Genomic DNA, 16,163 nt, shown 5'->3' on the forward strand with positions numbered 1-16,163 from the left:
CTCTCTCTAAATATCTCTCTAAGTCTCTCTGTCTCTATGTCTTTCTCCCTAAGTGTCTCTCTATGTCTCTCTCTCTATGTCTCTCTCTCTATATATATATGTCTCTACAAGGGCACATGGCAAGACCCAGATGCAGATGGTTCGAGTCTCTGATATTTATTATAATCCAAGGGGCAGGCAAGAAAATGGTCGTAGACAGGCAAAGGATCATAAACAAGGTCAGAGTCCAGGAGGTACAGAGTGACTGGCAAGTTTGAGGTCAGGGCAGGCAGTATGGTCAGGCAGGCAGGTTCAGAGACAAGGCAGGCAAGGGACAAAACCAGGAGGACTAGCACAAAAGTGATAAGAAAATGCAAGAGCACGTAAAAACATGCTGGTTGACTTGATAATACGACCTGGCAACAGACAAGCAGGGAACACCAGATTAGATGGTGTTCAATCACCACCTTCCGGAGACACCTGAAACCCCACCTCTTTAAGGAATACCTAGGATAGGATAAAGTAATTATTCTCACCCCCCCCCCCCTTAAAAGATTTAGATGCACTATTGTAAAGTGGCTGCTCCACTGGATGTCATAAGGTGAACGCACCAATTTGTAAGTCGCTCTGGATAAGAGTGTCTGCTAAATGACTTAAATGTAAATGTAAATGTAATGTAAATGTAAATACCCAGGGACTAATGGGGGAAACAGGTGACACCTGGAGGTGGGTGGAGACAATCACAAAGCCATGTGAAACAGATCAGGGCGTGACAGTCTCTCCCCCTCTATGTCTCTCTGTCTCTCCATGTGTCTCTGTCTCTCCCTCTCTATGTCTCTCTCTCTGTCTCTCCCTCTCTATGTCTCTATGTCTCTCCCTCTCTATGTCTCTCTGTCTCTCCCTCTCTATGTCTCTCTGTCTCTCCCTCTCTGTCTCTCCCTCTCTATGTCTCTCTCTGTCTTTCCATGTGTCTCTGTCTCTCCCTCTCTATGTCTCTCTCTGTCTCTCCATGTGTCTCTGTCTCTCCCTCTCTATGTCTCTCTGTCTCTCCCTCTCTATGTCTCTCTGTCTCTCCCTCTCTATGTCTCTCTGTCTCTCCCTCTCTATGTCTCTCTGTCTCTCCCTCTCTATGTCTCTCTGTCTCTCCCTCTCTATGTCTCTCTGTCTCTTCCTCTCTATGTCTCTCTGTCTCTCCCTCTCTATGTCTCTTCCCCTGTCTATCTCTTTCTTTCCTCTCTCTATTTCTCTCTCTCTTTCTTTCCTCTCTCTGTCTCTCTCTTTCTTCTTATTGCTGCTTCTTTCTTTCATTCTGTGCTGGGAAGGAAAATTTAGTCATCATTATTACCCATCTTGGTTCATAATCCCCATCCACTCAGCAACATGTCAAACCAATCTCACCAACCTACATTGGTTATTAACCTGAGCGAAAACCTCCCCTATGTAAAAAAAATCAATAAATGGTGAAATAAAATGTATTTTCCATGGCACTAGATGTCTATGGATGTCTATCTATTGTTGTGAATTGTTAGATACTACTGTACTGTTGGAGCTAGGAATACAAACATTTCACTACACCCACAATAACATCTGCTAAATGTGTGAATGTGACCAATAACATTTTATTTGATTTGATCTACAGTTGAAGTCGGAAGTTTACATACACTCAGGTTGGAGTCATTAAAACTTGTTTTTCAACCACCCTTTTTTTCAATTTCTTGTTGACAAACTATAGTTTTGGCAAGTCGGTTAGGACATCTACTTTGTGCATGACACAAGTCATTTTTCCAACAATTGTTTACAGACAGATTATTTCACTTATAATTCACTGTATCACAATTCCAGTGGGTCAGAAGTTTACATACATTAAGTTGACTGTGCCTTTTAAACAGCTTGGAAAATTCCAGAAAATGATGTCATGGCTTTAGAAGCTTCTGATAGGCTAATTGACATCATTTGAGTCAATTGGAGGTGTAACTGTAGATGTATTTCAAGGCCTACCTTCAAAGTCAGTGCCTCTTTGCATTACATCATGGGAAAATCAGAAGAAATCGGCCAAGACCTCAGAATTCTTTTTTGTAGACCTCCACAAGTCTGGTTCATCCTTGGGAGCAATTTCCAAATGCCTGAAGGTACCACATTCATCTGTACAAGCAATAGTACGGAAGTATTAACACCAAGGGATCACGCAGCCGTCATACCGCTCAGGAAGGAGACGCAGTCTGTCTCCTAGAGATACACGTACTTTGGTGCGAAAAGTGCAAATCAATTCGAGAACAACAGCAAAGGACCTTGTGAAGATGCTGGAGGAAACAGGTACAAAAGTACCTATATCCACAGTAAAACGAGTCCAATATCGACATAACCTGAAAGGCTGCTCAGCAGGGAAGAAGCCACTGCTCCAAAACCGCCATAAAAAAGTCAGACTACAGTTTGCAACTGCAGATGGGGACAAAGATCGTACATTTTGGAGAAATGTCCTCTGGTCTGATGAAATGAAAAAATAACTGTTTGTCCATCGTTATATTTGGAGGAAAAAGGGGGAGGCTTGCAAGCCAAAGAACACCATACCAACCGTGAAGCATGGGGTGGCAGCGTCATGATGTGGGGGTGCTTTGCTGCAGAAGAGATTGGAAACAAGACTCCCTAAATTTTATCAGCATATCGATTGCGCAACCAGGGGTGGTAAAACCTTGGATCATTGTTACTCTAACTTCCGCGACGCATATAAGGCCCTGCCCCGCCCCCCTTTCGGGAAAGCTGACCACGACTCCATTTTGCTGATCCCTGCCTACAGGCAGAAGCTAAAACAAGAGGCCCCCACGCTGAGGTCTGTCCAACACTGGTCAGACCAAGCTGACTCTACACTCCAAGACTGCTTCCATCACGTGGACTGGGACATGTTTCGTATTGCGTCAGATGGAAATATTGACGAATACGCTGATTCGGTGTGCGAGTTCATTAGAACGTGCGTCGAAGATGTCGTTCCCATAGCAACGATAAAAACATTCCCAAACCAGAAACCGTGGATTGATGGCAGCATTCGCGTGAAACTGAAAGCGCGAACCACTGCTTTTAATCAGGGCAAGGTGTCTGGTAACATGTCCGAATATAAACAATGCAGCTATTCCCTCCGCAAGGCTATTAAACAAGCTAAGCGTCAGTACAGAGACAAAGTGGAATCTCAATTCAATGGCTCAGACACAAGAGGCATGTGGCAGGGTCTACAGTCAATCACGGACTACAAGAAGAAACCCAGCCCAGTCACGGACCAGGATGTCTTGCTCCCAGGCAGACTAAATAACTTTTTTGCCCGCTTTGAGGACAACACAGTGCCACTGACACGGCCTGCAACGAAAACATGCGGTCTCTCCTTCACTGCAGCCGAGGTGAGTAAGACATTTAAACGTGTTAACCATCGCAAGGCTGCAGGCCCAGACGGCATCCCCAGCCGCGCCCTCAGAGCATGCGCAGACCAGCTGGCCGGTGTGTTTACGGACATATTCAATCAATCCCTATACCAGTCTGCTGTTCCCACATGCTTCAAGAGGGCCACCATTGTTCCTGTTCCCAAGAAAGCTAAGGTAACTGAGCTAAATGACTACCGCCCCGTAGCACTCACTTCCGTCATCATGAAGTGCTTTGAGAGACTAGTCAAGGACCATATCACCTCCACCCTACCTGACACCCTAGACCCACTCCAATTTGCTTACCGCCCAAATAGGTCCACAGACGATGCAATCTCAACCACACTGCACACTGCCCTAACCCACCTGGACAAGAGGAATACCTATGTGAGAATGCTGTTCATCGACTACAGGTCGGCATTCAACACCATAGTACCCTCCAAGCTCGTCATCAAGCTCGAGACCCTGGGTCTCGACCCCGCCCTGTGCAACTGGGTACTGGACTTCCTGACGGGCCGCCCCCAGGTGGTGAGGGTAGGCAACAACATCTCCTCCCCGCTGATCCTCAACACGGGGCCCCACAAGGGTGCGTTCTGAGACCTCTCCTGTACTCCCTGTTCACCCACGACTGCGTGGCCACGCACGCCTCCAACTCAATCATCAAGTTTGCGGACGACACAACAGTGGTAGGCTTGATTACCAACAATGACGAGACGGCCTACAGGGAGGAGGTGAGGGCCCTCGGAGTGTGGTGTCAGGAAAATAACCTCACACTCAACGTCAACAAAACTAAGGAGATGATTGTGGACTTCAGGAAACAGCAGAGGGAACACCCCCCTATCCACATCGATGGAACAGTAGTGGAGAGGGTAGCTAGTTTTAAGTTCCTCGGCATACACATCACAGACAAACTGAATTGGTCCACTCACACTGACAGCGTCGTGAAGAAGGCGCAGCAGCGCCTCTTCAACCTCAGGAGGCTGAAGAAATTTGGCTTGTCACCAAAAGCACTCCAAACTTCTACAGATGCACAATCGAGAGCATCCTGGCGGGCTATATCACCGCCTGGTACGGCAACTGCTCCGCCCTCAACCGTAAGGCTCTCCAGAGGGTAGTGAGGACTGCACAACGCATCACCGGGGGCAAACTACCTGCCCTCCAGGACACCTACACCACCCGATGTTACAGGAAGGCCATAAAGATCATCAAGGACATCAACCACCTGAACCACTGCCTGTTCACCCCGCTATCATCCAGAAGGCGAGGTCAGTACAGGTGCATCAAAGCTGGGACCGAGAGACTGAAAAACAGCTTCTATCTCAAGGCCATCAGACTGTTAAACAGCCACCACTAACATTGAGTGGCTGCTGCCAACACACTGTCATTGATACTGACCCAATTCCAGCCACTTTAATAATGGGAATTGATGGGAAATGATGTAAATATATCACTAGCCACTTTAAACAATGCTACCTAATATAATGTTACTTACCCTACATTATTCATCTCATATGCATATGTATATACTGTACTCTACATCATCGACTGCATCCTTATGTAATACATGTATCACTAGCCACTTTAACTATGCCACTTTGTTTACTTTGTCTACACACTCATCTCATATGTATATACTGTACTCGATACCATCTACTGTATGCTGCTCTGTACCATCACTCATTCATATATCCTTATGTACATATTCCTTATCCCCTTACACTGTGTATAAGACAGTAGTTTTGGAATTGTTGGTTAGATTACTTGTTGGTTATCACTGCATTGTCGGAACTAGAAGCACAAGCATTTCGCTACACTCGCATTAACATCTGCTAACCATGTGTATGTGACAAATAAAATTTGATTTGATTTGATTTGATTTGCACTTCACAAAATAGATGACATAATGGGGATGGAAAATTATATGGATATATTGAAGCAGCATCTCAAGACATCAGTTAAAGCTTGGTCGCAAATGGGTCTTTCATTTACATTTACATTTAAGTCATTTAGCAGACGCTCTTATCCAGAGCATTCAATTGGACAATGACCCCAAGCATACTTCCAAAGTTGTGGCAAAATGGCTTAAGGACAACAAAGTCAAGGTATTGGAGTGGCCATCACAAAGCCCTGACCTCAATCCTATAGAAGATTTGTGGGCAGAACTGAAAAAGCATGTGTGAGCAAGGAGACCTACAAACCTGACTCAGTTACACCAGCTCTGTCAGGAGGAATGGGACAAAATTCACCCAACTTATTGTGGGAAGCTTGTGGAAGGCTACCTGAAACATTTGACACAAGTTAAACAATATAAAGGAAATGCTACCAAATACTAATTGATTTTCTGTCAACTTCTGACCCACTGGGAATGTGATGAAAGATATAAAAGCTAAAATAAATAATTCTCTCTACTATAATTCTGACATTTCACATTCTTAAAATAAAGTGTTGATCCTAACTGACTTAAGACAGGGAATTTCACTGGGATTAAATGTCAAGAATTGTGAAAAACTGAGTTTAAATGTATTTGGCTAAGTGTATTTCAATGTATTTGGCAATGGTGTATGTAAACTTCCGACTTCAACTGTACCTCGCAGCAATAGGAGCAAAGCACAGCAGGCACCATAGCAGGCACCACAGCAGGCACCACTCTGTATGGGCATAATGCCATATTCAAATTCCATCTGCTTCACTTCCCTCGCTGGTAGGACTGGCAGTTCTGGCATGTGTTGGTTTCAATCAGTGCAATCTGTCACCAGGTCTGGTCTAGCTCAGCTGATGGGTGGTCTGTTATAATGGAGTTCTGTTGAGGGGATTCCTTCCTGGTTTGACCAGGCTAGATGTACAGTATTTTAGGGATTCAGGCCATACCCAGTGGACAAAACTTGTTGAAGTGATGTCAACAAACAGATTACAATCAACCAGGTTGCAATCAGTTCAGGATAAGTTTGCCAGAACGCACTCCTATTCTCATGAATCAAACTATATGGTCAATCAAAACTACTGCATTTTTTAAAAAATGTGGTGTTAAGTATAATACAGTGCCTTGCGAAAGTATTCGGCCCCCTTGAACTTTGCGACCTTTTGCCACATTTAAGGCTTCAAACATAAAGATATAGGGTATTAACTTAAGGGGGGTGAATAATTTTGCACGCCCAATTTTTCAGTTTTTGATTTGTTAATAAAGTTTGAAATATCCAATAAATGTCGTTCCACTTCATGATTGGGTCCCTCTTGTTGTTGATTCTTCACAAAAAAATACAGTTTTATATCTTTATGTTAGAACCTGAAATGTGGCAAAAGGTCGCAAAGTTCAAGGGGGCCGAATACTTTCGCAAGGCACTGTATATTTTGAAATTACTAAGTTTGCTGTGGATGCAGTGAAGCAATATTCAAATCTATGACATGGCATTATTAGTGCATAGAGAGCCAATGGTCAGTGTGTCGATGACTGAGATGAGCCCCTGAGGATTAGTTGCCTTAGAGAGACTGATAGGTGACTAAACCTTCTGGCATCGTCTTCTGCTCTCATGCTTTGTTTCTGAATGGCACTACATAAGAATTAAGTGTGATTTCAATGTCATTCTTAACAATAGTCTGGATGAGGAAGATTATAACAGATGACTGCAGAAGTAGAGTCTGTTGTTACTGAGATAGAGAGAGAGAGAGAGAGAGAGAGAGAGAGAGAGAGAGAGAGAGAGAGAGAGAGAGAGAGAGAGAGAGAGAGAGAGAGAGAGAGAGAGAGAGAGAGAGAGAGAGAGAGAGAGAGATAGATTTTAAATGTATTGATTTTTTTGTAACTGTTGAATGTTTACAGTTAATTTTTTATTGTTTATTTCACTTTTGTTTATTATATATTTATCTTTGTTTGACAATGTAAACATATGTTTCCCATGCCTATAAAGCCCTTTGAATTTAATTGAGTGAGAGAGAGAGAGAGAGAGAGAGAGAGAGAGAGAGAGAGAGAGAGAGAGAGAGAGAGAGAGAAAGAGAGAGAGAGAGAGAGAGAGAGAGAGAGAGAGAGAGAGAGAGAGAGAGAGAGAGAGAGAGAGAGAGAGAGAGCGAGAGAGAGGGAGAGAGAGAGAGAGAGAGAGAGAGAGAGAGAGAGAGAGAGAGAGTGAGAGAGAGAGAGAGAGAGAGAGGGGGACAGAGAGATGGAGAGACAGAGAGGGGGACAGAGAGATGGAGAGACAGAGGGAGAGAGAGACAGAGAGGTATATAGACAGAGAAACAGAGAAAGAGAGAAATAAGGGCATTCTATGCCATTGAAAGGAACATAAAATTCTACATACCATGTTCACAAACACAAACAGACCCCACAGAGCCCCAGGACAGCAACACAATTAGACCCAACCAAATTATGAGAAAACAAAAAGATAATTACTTGACACATTGGAAAGAATTAACAAAAAAACAGAGCAAGCTAGAATACTATTTGGCCCTAGGGAGTTCACAGTGTTATAATACCTGACCACTGTGACTGACCCAAACTTAAGGAAAGCTTTGACTATGTACAGACTCAGTGAGCATAGCCTTGCTATTGAGAAAGGCCGCCATAGGCATACCTGACTCTCAACAGGCTATATGCACCCTGCCCACAAAATAAGGTGGAAACTGAGCTGCACTTCCTAACCTCCTGCCAAACGTATGACCATAGAGGCACATACCTCCCTCAGATTACACAGATCCACAAAGAATTCGACAACAAACCCGATTTTGTGAAACTCCCATATCTACTGGGTTAAATACCACAGTGTGCCATCACAGCAGTAAGGTTTGTGACCTGTTGCCACAAGAAAAGGGCAACCAGTGAAGAACAAACACCATTGTAATTACAACCTATATTTATGTTTATTTATTTTCCCTTTTGTATTTAACCATTTGCACATTGTTACAACACTGTAAATATACATAATATGACATTTGGAATGTCTTTATTCTTTTCCAACTTCTGTGAGTGTAATGTTTACTGTTCATTTTTATTGTTGATTTCCCTTTTGTATATTATCTACTTCACTTGCTTTGGCAATGTTAACATATCTTTCCCATGCCAATAAAGCCCCTTGAATTGAATTGAGATAGACAGATGGACAGAGAGAGAAAGAGGCACAGACAGACAGACAGAGGCAGGCAAGCTCTCTCTTTCTCTCTCTCTCGTTGCAGCCTGGGGCAGAGAGAGAGGATTACAGAACATTCAAACTGCGTCTCAAATAGCACCCTATTCCCTTTATATTGCACTTCTTTTGTGCAGTGCCCATAGGTCTCGGGACAAAAGTAATGCACTATATAGGGAATAGGCTGCCATTAGGGATGCAGTCAAAGACAGCAGCTGTATTCGTTTGGATTCTTTTGTCCTCTTTGTGAGTCTATGGTTTCTATGCAGAGTCAATTAGGATAGTGTTGTATTTTATTTTGTGGTTTTACTGTTAAAGATGGTTGGAACAATGCATTGCAGGGATGGAGGTAGACAGTGTTAGCTGGCAGTGTCAGGACCCGGTTACGAACCAGGGTCTCCGGAGTGAGAAACAGTCACTTAAACAACTGAGCCACGAATAGTTGGCAGAACCCAGAAGATGAGGCAGACACAGCAGTACTTGAGACGGTGTATTTAATGAAGTAAAAAGTGAAGTTCTTCAGGAAAACATGTAACTCCACAACCTCAAAAGGAATTCCACAAGAACAAAGGTAATCCTCCAAGACAAAAAGGTCAATCTACAAGGTGGAAGGTATAGCACAAAAAGCCTAAAAAAATACTCAAAAAACAAACAAACAAGAACAAAAAACAGAATTCCACAAGAGAGTCCACCGGGATCAACAAGAGTTCACAGAGAACTAGGGCTGGGTGCTAACATACAAACACAGAGCAAAGGACTGAGGAAAACAAAGGGTTTAAATACAATCAGGGGAAACGAGGCACAGGTGCAAATAATAATGGGGATCAAGGGAAAACAAAAGGTCAAAAGGCACAATGGGGGCATCTAGTGACCAAAAACCGGAACAACCCTGGCCAAATCCTGGCAGGCAGTACAATGATTTTCACTGTTTTCCAAACCTACTTTACTGTTACTGTATTTTCAATTTGTTTCTTATTTATATCAACCTGATCATCTTCAAACTTGATGATTTTAGTTTATTTCATCTTGAAAATGATGATTTTAGTTCAGTTAATCTTGAAAATGATGATTATCTTCAAAAGTGATGACTATTGTTACCCATCAGGGTGTCCATTGTCTGTGGTCCAGTTTGAGGAACCGTAGTCTCTCAATCTCCCTCAAGCCATTTTATCATATTCTTACATTTATATGTAAATCAGCACTCACTGTACCTCACACCCTCCAGCGTCAAGTACTCCTCAAGGAATCCCTCTCTCCATCTTCTCCTCCTACTAACCCCTTCATCTCTTCCTGGCTGTCATCCTCACACTGGTCTCTTTGTACTTTCATAACACATCATGTCTTTATTCTTGATGCGGACACAGTCAACAGGATGAATTACTGAGTAGGTGGTCTATCGTGAGAATGATGAAGAAGGCTTATGGTCACAGAGAAAGAATTCTGTTACTATCAACTCAACTAAGCCCTTCACTTCTTCTCTTCACCAAGGGTTCAATATTCCACAGCATAAATTGAATGAACCTGCACACAATATACAGTATGACATATATTCACGATTCATGACATACAGTACATGATTCTTTGTATACTTATTATTCCCTCTGTAGGATCTGTAGGTATATCAAATTCTCAGCTGTATCTACCCCAGATATATTTCAGCCATTTGTTCCAGTAAGGTTAGAGCTGACCTTGGGTCCTCATAAATACCTGATTGATGTGCCCCTGTGGTGCTGGCTGTGTATGATAAAGAGATGAGGGTTGGACAGAGTTGCATGAGGAATCAGCCACACAGGGTGAATGCTGGAGAGAGGACAATCTCTGTTGACTTCCCTATAAAAAAGTAAAGGTTAAATAAATTAATATATTCTACAAACATGTCATAAAAAAAACATTACAGGAAAAACTATGTTAAATGATGGTGTTAACCCTGTAGTGTTTTGTTTTTTAGAATGGCTGATCAAGCAATCAGCTCATTCTTCAGTTGTGACACAAATGGCAACCTATTCCCTTTTCAGTGAAGGGAATAGTGGCAACCTATTCACTCTGAAGGGAATAGTGGCAACCTATTCACTCTGAAGGGAATAGTGGCAACCTATTCACTCTGAAGGGAATAGTGGCAACCTATTCACTCTGAAGGGAATAGTGGCAACCTATTCACTCTGAAGGGAATAGTGGCAACCTATTCACTCTGAAGGGAATAGTGGCAACCTATTCACTCTGAAGGGAATAGTGGCAACCTATTCACTCTGAAGGGAATAGTGGCAACCTATTCACTCTGAAGGGAATAGTGGCAACCTATTCACTCTGAAGGGAATAGTGGCAACTTATTCACTCTGAAGGGAATAGTGGCAACCTATTCACTCTGAAGGGAATAGTGGCAACCTATTCACTCTGAAGGGAATAGTGGCAACCTATTCACTCTGAAGGGAATAGTGGCAACCTATTCACTCTGAAGGGAATAGTGGCAACCTATTCACTCTGAAGAGAAGAGTGGCAACCTATTCACTCTGAAGGGAATAGTGGCAACCTATTCACTCTGAAGGGAATAGTGGCAACCTATTCACTCTGAAGGGAATAGTGGCAACCTATTCACTCTGAAGAGAAGAGTGGCAACCTATTCACTCTGAAGGGAATAGTGGCAACCTATTCACTCTGAAGGGAGTGGCAACCTGAAGGAATAGTGGCAACCTATTCACTCTGAAGGGAATAGTGGCAACCTATTCACTCTGAAGGGAATAGTGGCAACCTATTCACTCTGAAGGGAATAGTGGCAACCTATTCACTCTGAAGGGAATAGTGGCAACCTATTCACTCTGAAGGGAATAGTGGCAACCTATTCACTCTGAAGGGAATAGTGGCAATCTATTCACTCTGAAGAGAATAGTGGCAACCTATTCACTCTGAAGGGAATAGTGGCAACCTATTCACTCTGAAGAGAATAGTGGCAACCTATTCACTCTGAAGAGAAGAGTGGCAACCTATTCACTCTGAAGGGAATAGTGGCAACCTATTCACTCTGAAGGGAATAGTGGCAACCTATTCACTCTGAAGGGAATAGTGGCAACCTATTCACTCTGAAGGGAATAGTGGCAACCTATTCACTCTGAAGAGAAGAGTGGCAACCTATTCACTCTGAAGGGAATAGTGGCAACCTATTCACTCTGAAGAGAAGAGTGGCAACCTATTCACTCTGAAGGGAATAGTGGCAACCTATTCACTCTGAAGGGAATAGTGGCAACCTATTCACTCTGAAGAGAAGAGTGGCAACCTATTCACTCTGAAGGGAATAGTGGCAACCTATTCACTCTGAAGGGAATAGTGGCAACCTATTCACTCTGAAGGGAATAGTGGCAACCTATTCACTCTGAAGGGAATAGTGGCAACCTATTCACTCTGAAGGGAATAGTGGCAACCTATTCACTCTGAAAGGAATAGTGGCAACCTATTCACTCTGAAGGGAATAGTGGCAACCTATTCACTCTGAAGGGAATAGTGGCAACCTATTCACTCTGAAGGGAATAGTGGCAACCTATTCACTCTGAAGGGAATAGTGACAACCTATTCACTCTGAAGAGAATAGTGGCAACCTATTCACTCTGAAGAGAAGAGTGGCAACCTATTCACTCTGAAGGGAATAGTGGCAACCTATTCACTCTGAAGAGAATAGTGGCAACCTATTCACTCTGAAGAGAAGAGTGGCAACCTATTCACTCTGAAGGGAAGAGTGGGAACCTATTCACTCTGAAGGGAATAGTGGCAACCTATTCAGTCTGAAGGGAATAGTGGCCACCTATTCACTCTGAAGGGAATAGTGGCAACCTATTCACTCTGAAGGGAATAGTGGCAACCTATTCACTCTGAAGGGAATAGTGGCAACCTATTCACTCTGAAGGGAATAGTGGCAACCTATTCACTCTGAAGGGAATAGTGGCAACCTATTCACTCTGAAGGGAATAGTGGCAACCTATTCACTCTGAAGGGAATAGTGGCAACCTATTCACTCTGAAGGGAATAGTGGCAACCTATTCACTCTGAAGGGAATAGTGGCAACCTATTCACTCTGAAGGGAATAGTGGCAACCTATTCACTCTGAAGGGAATAGTGGCAACCTATTCACTCTGAAGGGAATAGTGGCAACTTATTCACTCTGAAGGGAATAGTGGCAACCTATTCACTCTGAAGGGAATAGTGGCAACCTATTCACTCTGAAGGGAATAGTGGCAACCTATTCACTCTGAAGGGAATAGTGGCAACCTATTCACTCTGAAGGGAATAGTGGCAACCTATTCACTCTGAAGAGAAGAGTGGCAACCTATTCACTCTGAAGGGAATAGTGGCAACCTATTCACTCTGAAGGGAATAGTGGCAACCTATTCACTCTGAAGGGAATAGTGGCAACCTATTCACTCTGAAGAGAAGAGTGGCAACCTATTCACTCTGAAGGGAATAGTGGCAACCTATTCACTCTGAAGGGAATAGTGGCAACCTATTCACTCTGAAGGGAATAGTGGCAACCTATTCACTCTGAAGGGAATAGTGGCAACCTATTCACTCTGAAGGGAATAGTGGCAACCTATTCACTCTGAAGGGAATAGTGGCAACCTATTCACTCTGAAGGGAATAGTGGCAACCTATTCACTCTGAAGGGAATAGTGGCAATCTATTCACTCTGAAGAGAATAGTGGCAACCTATTCACTCTGAAGGGAATAGTGGCAACCTATTCACTCTGAAGAGAATAGTGGCAACCTATTCACTCTGAAGAGAAGAGTGGCAACCTATTCACTCTGAAGGGAATAGTGGCAACCTATTCACTCTGAAGGGAATAGTGGCAACCTATTCACTCTGAAGGGAATAGTGGCAACCTATTCACTCTGAAGGGAATAGTGGCAACCTATTCACTCTGAAGAGAAGAGTGGCAACCTATTCACTCTGAAGGAATAGTGGCAACCTATTCACTCTGAAGAGAAGAGTGGCAACCTATTCACTCTGAAGGGAATAGTGGCAACCTATTCACTCTGAAGGGAATAGTGGCAACCTATTCACTCTGAAGAGAAGAGTGGCAACCTATTCACTCTGAAGGGAATAGTGGCAACCTATTCACTCTGAAGGGAATAGTGGCAACCTATTCACTCTGAAGGGAATAGTGGCAACCTATTCACTCTGAAGGGAATAGTGGCAACCTATTCACTCTGAAGGGAATAGTGGCAACCTATTCACTCTGAAAGGAATAGTGGCAACCTATTCACTCTGAAGGGAATAGTGGCAACCTATTCACTCTGAAGGGAATAGTGGCAACCTATTCACTCTGAAGGGAATAGTGGCAACCTATTCACTCTGAAGGGAATAGTGGCAACCTATTCACTCTGAAGAGAATAGTGGCAACCTATTCACTCTGAAGAGAAGAGTGGCAACCTATTCACTCTGAAGGGAATAGTGGCAACCTATTCACTCTGAAGAGAATAGTGGCAACCTATTCACTCTGAAGAGAAGAGTGGCAACCTATTCACTCTGAAGGGAAGAGTGGGAACCTATTCACTCTGAAGGGAATAGTGGCAACCTATTCAGTCTGAAGGGAATAGTGGCCACCTATTCACTCTGAAGGGAATAGTGGCAACCTATTCACTCTGAAGGGAATAGTGGCAACCTATTCACTCTGAAGGGAATAGTGGCAACCTATTCACTCTGAAGGGAATAGTGGCAACCTATTCACTCTGAAGGGAATAGTGGCAACCTATTCACTCTGAAGGGAATAGTGGCAACCTATTCACTCTGAAGGGAATAGTGGCAACCTATTCACTCTGAAGGGAATAGTGGCAACCTATTCACTCTGAAGGGAATAGTGGCAACCTATTCACTCTGAAGAGAAAAGTGGCAACCTATTCACTCTGAAGAGAAGAGTGGCAACCTATTCACTCTGAAGGGAATAGTGGCAACCTATTCACTCTGAAGGGAATAGTGGCAACCTATTCACTCTGAAGGGAATAGTGGCAACCTATTCACTCTGAAGGGAAGAGTGGCAACTTATTCACTCTGAAGAGAAGAGTGGCAACTTATTCACTCTGAAGGGAAGAGTGGCAACCTATTCACTCTGAAGGGAATAGTGGCAACCTATTCACTCTGAAGAGAAGAGTGGCAACCTATTCACTCTGAAGGGAATAGTGGCAACCTATTCACTCTGAAGGGAATAGTGGCAACCTATTCACTCTGAAGAGAAGAGTGGCAACCTATTCACTCTGAAGAGAAGAGTGGCAACCTATTCACTCTGAAGGGAATAGTGGCAACCTATTCACTCTGAAGGGAATAGTGGCAACCTATTCACTCTGAAGAGAAGAGTGGCAACCTATTCACTCTGAAGGGAATAGTGGCAACCTATTCACTCTGAAGGGAATAGTGGCAACCTATTCACTCTGAAGAGAAGAGTGGCAACCTATTCACTCTGAAGAGAATAGTGTGTCATTTAGGACACATACTAAGTGATCAAAACTTCTGGTGAAAATCAATGAATACTGAATGCTCCATCCATTATAGCCTTCAATGAACAGCCAATTGAGAGAGACAGACAGAACTGCTTCATAATGTTCCAGGTACTCTTCATCATTTACTAGCTGATTGACGCCCCAGGGTGCTGTGTGCAGACGCAGGTTTTGAAGGGGAGAGAATAGGCTGTCTCAATATAGTGGCATGAGATTGAAAGGAGGGTGTCATTACTCATCTGGCTGTCAATACAACAAGTAATCTAGTCTGTCTCCCTATGGGCCCTGATCGAACGTACCACACTAAATAAGGAATAGGGTGCCATTTGGGACACAGTCTAGATTACTTGTTGTATTGACAGCCAGATGAGTAATGACACCCTCCTTTCAATCTCACGCCACTATATTGCGACTGGTGAAGGATATCCCCAACTGACAACCATGTCCTCACAGGGCCATTGACAAGAATGCATCCCAAATGCCACCCTATTCCCTATTTAGTGCACTACTTTTGACTAAGGCCCGTAGGCCTTAGTCAAAAGTAGTGCACTAAATAGGGAATAGGATGCCATTTTGGACACAGGCAATGTGATGTGTGTCAATGGGTTGTTCCTCTGTATCACTGCGATATAGTAGACACCCCGGCCCCATAAGCATCTATTTCCAACTGCTATGTTTCAGATATTAAATATTTTTCAATAACATATTTTTAAAAACACAAAACAATGTTTTTATTTGAACAGATATACTGGAGATTTACGTACCTTTACAGCCCAGACTATATTTGTGTCTCTCTCTGTTGAGAACCATGTTTTGGCAGGCCATGCACCTGCAGCCTCTAAATCACCCAGTCCCAAATGGCACCCTATTCTCTATTTAGTACACTACTTTTGACCAGGGCCAAAGGACCTAGTGCACAATATAGGGGATATAGTGCCTTTTGGGACATAATCCCAGTCAACTCCTTCCCAGGGGCAGCTGTGAAATTTAGATTGGAGTGTGGCTGTGGAGTGACATAAAATGTGTGGCTGTGGAGTGCTTTCGAAACAGTATAATTTAGCTGCTGGGGTTTGAAAGGTGGCTGCCACAGAGCTATCTGGGGAAAGCGACATGAGAGGGGAGAGCGACGTGAGAGAGGGCAGAGAATGATGATTGTGTGTGTGTGTGTGTGTGTGTGTGTGTGTGTGTGTGTGTG

This window comes from Oncorhynchus gorbuscha, linkage group LG01 (assembly GCF_021184085.1).
Source record: "Oncorhynchus gorbuscha isolate QuinsamMale2020 ecotype Even-year linkage group LG01, OgorEven_v1.0, whole genome shotgun sequence".
Taxonomy (NCBI): Eukaryota; Metazoa; Chordata; class Actinopteri; order Salmoniformes; family Salmonidae; genus Oncorhynchus; species Oncorhynchus gorbuscha.